This window comes from Prunus mume, linkage group LG6 (genome assembly GCF_029339155.1).
Source record: "Prunus mume cultivar Tortuosa linkage group LG6, ASM2933915v1, whole genome shotgun sequence".
NCBI classification, from domain to species: Eukaryota; Viridiplantae; Streptophyta; class Magnoliopsida; order Rosales; family Rosaceae; genus Prunus; species Prunus mume.
Window position 1 is genome coordinate 3,454,430 of NC_142703.1, and position 8,023 is coordinate 3,462,452.

The 8,023-nt window shown below is 39.2% G+C and overlaps 1 long non-coding RNA gene and 1 pseudogene across 1 annotated transcript; both read right to left on the reverse strand.

Moving 5' to 3' along the window:
* Positions 1 to 5,081: 5,081 nt before the first annotated feature.
* On the reverse strand, positions 5,082 to 5,605 carry LOC148915845 (uncharacterized). The gene is made up of 3 exons (XR_016127749.1): positions 5,494 to 5,605; positions 5,233 to 5,317; positions 5,082 to 5,121 (listed from the first exon to the last, which is right to left on the reverse strand). It is a non-coding gene; the product is annotated as an uncharacterized LOC148915845 (long non-coding RNA).
* A 1,385-nt stretch (positions 5,606 to 6,990) lies between these two features.
* On the reverse strand, positions 6,991 to 7,930 carry LOC148915846 (uncharacterized; annotated as a pseudogene).
* Between the last annotated feature and the right edge of the window lie 93 nt (positions 7,931 to 8,023).

Here is an 8,023-nt window from a genome sequence, read left to right on the forward strand (position 1 = left end):
CATGAATATTTTTTTTTTGTTTTGAATAAAGAAAGTACTTTTCTTTTACGAGAAAATATATATATATATATATATACATATATATATATTTTAAAGGTGTGCTTTTGTTTTGGTTTTTTTTTTTTTGAAATTTTATAATTATGTAAAATTTGTTGTTAACTTGTTATAATAAAAAATAATATAAAAAAAGGGCGAATAGATTGGCATTAATTAAATTCAACTCGTGCGTCATATGGAGTTTCACTGAAGCCAACTCCATCACGAACACTTCTGTGCAAATATTTAGCACGCTATAGTATATATACACTTCCTATAATATTAATATATAATTTAAAGAAATTTTTTTTCCGAGGCCCTCAAGAATCGGGGGCCCTGTGCGGTGGCGCCACTTGCACCACCCCAGGGCGCCCCTGCCCTCAGTGTTGCCTATGGCAAAGTTTGATATGTTGTGTAAAAACCACCCCATAAACTCCAAGTTTCATGTTGGTGCGCTCACACGGTTTTATTATCCAAATTTCGCACATGCAAGTGAAACCCATTGACTAGAAGATGAGCCTCTTGACCTCTCCAAATAGCGCACAAGTTGAACAACAATTCATACAGAGAAAACAAGGAGATGAGTAGGAGGAGCCTCCGTAGCGGTGCGGCTGAGTCAGTGAGGTCTCCATGCCACTCCCAAGAGTGGCCTTCAAGGTCTCGGTGGGAAATGGAAGACGCGAGTTCGGTATGTTCACTACAGCATCAGAACGTTGTCAAACGCATACATCCGGACGGTTTCTCATCCGGGAAGGAGGTTTCAAGTATGTGCAAGGGTAAGTTTATTTCTCTGAAGTTTGACCCAAATTTGGCATTTTCGTGATTCCATTTGTGATGTCACGCTTCTTGTAACGGAAATATTGTTTCCGTTATGCAGAGGAATGGATGTACATTTTGGGAATGGCTGACCCAGAGATGTGTGACAGATCAAGCACATAATTCCAGGCTTACTTAGGAAAATAAACCGCTTGGAAGAAGAAAGAAACGCTGGAAAAGGGAAGATGAAAAACCCCGGTTTTGGGTCTCTGCTTTTCATGTTTGGAATGGTCATTTATTTGTTGTGTTCCAAATGTAATAGGAGGTTTGTTCATCTACAGTTGGCAGGTTAAAGGTGGTTAGGTTATGGATGTAATGGAAGAGGTTTGATGAATATGGTGTTAATACTTTGTTCTATACTATAAGTCAGCATTTTATTGGAACCCATACTCATACTAATGCTAGAATACTTGATCAACTGAGTAATCTGAGATGTTCTAATCTGTCTTATTTTAGATGGTATACACATATTTTAAGTTGTAGAGTCATGATACGTGAAGCTAGTAATCAACCGTTTTGGAAAGAAAAATTCATTACCGCTCTTCCAAACTTATTCGGCCATAAAAGAAGAACTGAGTTCAGCAATGAGCAAGGTCAAATTGATTGGAATAATTTAACCTATGGAAATACAATTAGTACAATTAACGAAGTTGGTATGAAAATGTGGGTACCTATGAAAATTGGTCGACAAATACAATCTGAGCACAAATGTGCAATATGCGTTATGACTCTTCACAACAATATGGTCTTACGTCAGTACCTCTGTCTAGGAAAAATAAGTCCAATTACCCGAGTGACATTAGGAAAAGTCGTCATTACTCACGAAGAAAACAAGCCTTTGAACGGCATAAAGATAATCATGAGTTGTATAGGAAAAACAAAGTTTACCGTAAGAAAAATAGGTCCAAACCACCGAAACATAGTCGCTTTATGACAAGTGAAGACAATAGCAAAGTTAAATGTTAAAAATGTAAAAAGTTCGGACATTATGGCTCGGAGTGCATAAGCCAAAGAAACTATGCAACAGTTGAAAATCACGGATGAGGAAAAAGACAATTTAATTATAGGTTTAGAGATGTGAGACTCTGAAACAAGTGAGATAGAAATGAGTAAACAATTCAGTCAACCCTACGATCCCTCGATTCCCATCTAGTTCAGCTGGAGTCCAATTTTGTTGGCAAGATAACTGTTGTAATTCAAAATCACTTAGAGTCCTTACTAAGCAAGAAGAGCAAGAAGAGTTATTCATAGAATTAATAAGTAACGTATCAAATCCTGAGCTCAAATCGGAGTACCTAAAGAAACCAAGAAAACTCATTAGCCAAGAAAGTCCTAGTCCATCAACTATCCCTAATGAAATAAGTCTAAATACAACAGTAGAAAAGGCTAGGAAGAGAAAAGAAGTCACCCTTCAACACCTACAATCTGAGATAAAAATAGTCAACAGGGAAATCATTGAGTTCAAGCAAATGAGTCATAAAGTTGAAACTAAGAATTATGAAATAAAACAGAATTTCATAACTCGTCTAGCAAAGGATGAGTCTGCGTCTAATAGTCAATATGAAAGTCCAACCAATTTTGAAGATGAGGCATGAAATTAATGAGAGCAAGCCCTTCAAATTAGTAAAACAAGTGAAGTTTAGAAAGTGGTATTGTACAGTGAAAAGAGTTGTCCACATTTATACGTTTCACAGAGTCGCACTTTTTGATTCAGGAGGCGACCTTAATGTATTGAAGAAGGCCTGTTCCCGACAAAGTATTATAAGAAATCCACAGTCTTTAAGTACTGCGTCGGGAAAAGCCTTACAGTTGAATTATGAGATTCCAAAAGCTAAACTTGAAAATAAAATCTGTTTTAATACTGCCTTTGTTTTAGTAAAAAACATCACCGATGAAGTAATATTAGGATTACCCTTTATAGGTTTAGTATATCCGCTCTAGGTTGAACATGATGGTGTTAGTTCTATTTATGTAGGAGAAAGACTCAAATTTGATTTTTTGAACTAAGCTTGAGTTACCTAACTGCAGAATCCTTGGAAATAATATTGTTGCAAAAACAGTTAGTATAATTCAAAACAAAGCTCGATAGTTGAAATCTCTTCAAGAATAAGTTAAGTTTAAAATAAAATAAATTCGAACATTTGAAGAACAAATGAAGTTTGATATTTGAAACATGGCCTTTCTAATGCTTTTTGGCATAGTCATTTCTCTATAGTCTACATTGATGCTGTTGTTATCTTCTCTGAGTCCATAGAACATGAATGGAAACATATGCATAAGTTGCTTCAGAAAGTTAGCCAAAATGGTGTAGTTGTCTCTGCCAAGAAAATGAAGTTGTTTGAAACCAATGTTAGATTTCTTGGTTTTAACATAAGCCACTCCCAAATTCATCAAATTGACAGAGTCATCCAATTTGCTGACAAATTCCCTGATCAAATCATTGATCAAATGTCCTGATCAAATCGTATAATGCTTTGTAAATGCCCCAGCAGAGGGTTAGGGATATTGTTTCGGCTAACAACCCCAAACATTTCTGTCCAGATTGGATGAAAATAATTAATATACGAAATTAAGTATTACACCGAACCACATAAAACAAAACGGCTACAATGTGGGTGGGGCAAAAAAAATTGATATGGCTGCAACTTCGGCCAAATGAAGGATATTTTGTTATATGCCTGTACAAAACATGTCAAGTCTGTAAGGTCAATAACGCATTGTCGAAAGGAAACGTGAGTACGCCCTTCTACTATGGAATACAAGTACTGGCGAATTACGTTACACAAATTAACACCCTGCAACATAGTACAAAATCAGCGCCCTTTATTGCCATCTGTACACAAAGTCAAAAATGGTGCCATGTAAGGCAAAACATCGCATTCATTTTCAGGATTGACAAAACGACGAAACAGCCTGCAACTTCTGTGACATACATGTACGAGAATCTGTGATGTCGATATGGGTATGAACCTGAAAGGACCACCTGCATAAGAAGGCCAAATGTGCCGAGAGTTAGCATTCATAGAAAGGGAAACTTGAACGTCTTAATAATTGGAGCAATTTTAAGAAGTAATTCTATTGAGATTTCATAAACAACATGATACAAGTTTTGGATGATACACAGTCAGAGTTCAGAACATATGCCAGTTGCAAAACATGTACATTACCATCTACGGTGTTGAAATCCCCAATACCCTAAACTTTGATTAACAATAGTCGCCATTCGCATTCATAAAACTTGGAAAATATGCCAACATACTGTAAGTTGTCGAAATGAAGACTGAAAGCACAACTCTGTACGTACGACATAATTCAAAGTAGGTAAATAACTAGGCAATTCAAGGCGGTCCTAACAGTGAATTCATATGAGGTCAGATATGGACTTTTACCTCATACATAGGCCTCTCCCCTGAGAGCCTCGATTGCAAGCTTCAATCGGTAGTAGCCAAACTTGGCTGGGTCAATGGTATTAAAAGGAATGCCAACACTGAGATACTCAATAAATTTGACGGTCATAATGCACATGAGGTACTGTCCACCCGAGAAGTACATAAGTTAGAAGTGCACATCACGACAACATGCACAAAGTGCTTTAAATGAACACAGCTTACCCATCACTTTGCTGAGGAACATCGGAAATTCTGCAAATTGTGAATGGGTTAAACGTTGGCATGTCAATCCCCTTTTTCTTCACCGCTTCAACCTCCGATTTCTCATAAAACCTCATGTCATACAACACCTTTGCAAGCGTGCTGGGTAATAGGCTCCATCTCGGACAAGCATTGTGTTGTAGGTAAAAACAGATATGAGTCGTGACAAAGGATGGCGTATGTCCGACAAAGTCAATTTCTACAGCCACCCAATGGGATCGAACATTATACGGGAGATAGACCTTGCGGACTTTCGTCCATGCTTGTGCATAACCATGTTGCCATGAACCCCAGACAAAGTGGTGTATATTTCTGAGGTAGTTAGGGGGAGGTTAATAGTCATTGAAGCAATTTGTTTCTCGTAACTCGTTCGCACTTGGCGGTGTAAATGGCTGTAAAAATTGCGCAAACAAGTGTGAAAGACACGTTACATGAACAGGATCCAATGCAGCAAACACAGCCAACAACATTACTCCTACCAATGCAACAAATTGAATGACACATAATATGAATACAATAATACCTGCAGACAAAACTCGGCAGTTGTCCACTTCGTTCCAAATACTTGAGGATGAAAGAGTTGTCTTTTGCGTATTAGAAACATGGCCATGTCAAGGTGCTGACATTTCACAACACAACAACGACCTCAATATTAAAAAAATAATGGCCACATACTCAAACTGATCAATTCAGAAATTTTTCGAAATAAAGCACGGTTCAAAAGTATTACCCTCGAGCTCATCCATGCAGTTTCATCTACAAGTTTGTAAAAAAAATCTGCCCCAACTACAAATGGTTCGAGCTCCAGCTCCGCACTACAAAAAAATAAACTTGCAAAGGTAAATTCAACCATAAAAAAAACTAATGGACACCTTGCATAATATGACAATGACACACACACGAACAATTAGCTACGTAGATATTGTTATTGTACATGACTGCATACATCAAAAAACATGTATATTGGTTTTGCCAAGTTACAATTCCTAACCTGATGTCACTTTTCCAAGCCTTGCAAACTTGTATCATAGCCTTCACATCGTCCATGGCCACGGGTTGTGTTGGATCAAAACGGGCCTCAGGTGTCTGTGCATGAAAACCAGAGTCGGCCTCTTTTTCCCGGAGGATCGGTGAATGGACTCAACAATGTTTTTGGGCGCTTCGATCTGCATCCTTTGCCTTCCGCATCTGGTTTCTGAACTGTGGCATTAGCCTCCTTGTCCCCTTCATCACCAACTAGATTTAAACTAGTTTCCATGGGAGGCCTCTTGCCTTAGTCCCACCCCCTGAATTTCTTTCTTATTCCAATCCTCTAACAAATTTAACATTGTTTTACAAATAACTCTGTACCCTTCCCTATCTTCCGGACTAGGAATGAGGGGTTCTTCAAGACTAGGAACCTTCACATCTTCCGAAGTAGGAACCTTGTGAGGTTGTTGGTGCACTTGTTTGTTACAAGCTGAAGTGTCAATTTCAGCCCGACTTCCATGGTGGGAAGCCTTCCATCTATCAGCAGGGACTTCGCTTCCCTTTTAGCCTGTATGCATGGCTGAAAGCTTCCACTCCATCGCCAGGACTTCGCTTCCCTTTCAGCCCCTTCCACTCCACCATAGACTGTTGCTTCCATTTCAGCCCGTTCTGTATGCATGGCTGGGAAGGCTTCCACTCCATCACCTGCAACTTGTGCGTCCATTTTAGGCCCTGCTGTTGTCGGAGTAGTAAGTTCATTCAAGGGTGACATTTCATTCTGCCCTCCTTCATTCATCTGAGCAGTCCACACTTCCTCATGCCCTTGTCCACCATATAATTTTTTTAACTCCTCCATCTCCAATTTAAAATAATGTTCCACTGAAGCAATTGTTAGGGTCAAATCCCCAATAGCCTTTTTATTTCTGTCACACTCCTTCTCATGCTTCAAACAGTTCTTGTCTACAATAGCTTCCAAGTCACGAACTCTGTTCCTAAGGCCCCGATTTGAACTACGTAGCTTTGCTAACTCATCCTTAGTGCTTTCTAATTGATGCTTCAACCTGCCAAAGTCATTAAAAGACCCTTTGCCCTGCATAAAGTTATAATGCAACAGTTAGAAATCTTACAAAAGCTAAGAAAACTATTTCCACTTCTTTCGTATCGTATTCTCTACATGTTCACAACATTAGAAAAAGGTCATGCTCATCTTAGAAGAGGAGGGAAGGGTAGTTGTTTCCTCAACATCCGCCTCTTTTTCTTCACTAGAAGTGCTGGTTTTGTCTTCGCCCTCATCCCCAAACAATTGAACAATTTCTTCATTGTTCTCATCATCACCCCAACTCCAGTAAGGTTGTTGCTTCTCAATATCAGTCGGCCGGAGAAGTTGCACATCAACCTCGATTTGAAACACATCTAATCAATCAGTGAACTTTTTACTTGTTCCTAATCATAACCTGAGTAATACAAACTGAACTAACCTCAAAGTTTTCATAAACCTGACTCATAACCTCCGGGCCACCGTGTTGCTCCTCCAATGTAATATTCGAGGGATGTGCCTATTGTCTTCATGGACCGTGAAATGCAATGCTTCCAATGCTGGGAAGACTTCAAAAGCCCAAATCTGTTGACAACAATCAAACATCAAAATCTGTACATGTATTTAAATGAACTAAAACATTGTTGGATATGTGTTCACCTGAAGAGCGAAGCCAAACCCCCTTATGATGTACTCTCTGGCTCTACTGCATTCCATTCTTGTCTGCGCTCTCTTCTTCCCACGTTTGTTGGGCTTTTTTCTGTTTTGGGGCACCTTCACTCGTTGGTAATCAGGAGAAACTGCCCTCAAAAGTGAAGCATTTGTCATCGCATATGACACGGCACCCCATGGATACTTGTCAAACTCTTCTAAGTCTTCGGCCAACTTCAAATAGCGCATGTCAATAAGCACATGCTTTTCAGTACCCAATAGCACAAAAATGGCAAAATAGACCATTCCAAGCTTTAACGCATCGTCATCATCTGTGCACTCAATGAAGGCAGTGTGTAGGTCCAAAAGGGTGGGAGGTTTATTGCTACCGAAGTATTTTCGCTTCAAGGAGCAGTTTCATTTGTCGCCTTCGGAATGAAAGGGAGCTTTCCGAACCTTAGGCCCGTGATGAGGCAAAAGTGTTGGGCTGTGAATTGTATCAACTTGTTACCCACAATGAATTTTATCCCGTTCACCTGTGTAACTGTCTTAGGATCAGCTTTCCTCATCAACAGCCCGTGGACAACTTGTGAATTCCACTTCAGGTCCTCTATCAGTAATAGATGACCAAAACAACTCCCCTCGAACCTCAGAATCGCGTATTGAACTTCGCCTTTATTGTTGTAATGGCGGTCCTTGCGTGTGAAAGGGCAAATGGCTTTCCTTCGTACTTCTCATCCTCAGGAATCATAAGCTTTGCTTTACAAGCCATTCTAGAGTTCCTTGCACAACAACATCATACATATGGATCATTGGTTACCCATATTTCATACGTACATTACTCAAACTAATACTTTCAAGTCAT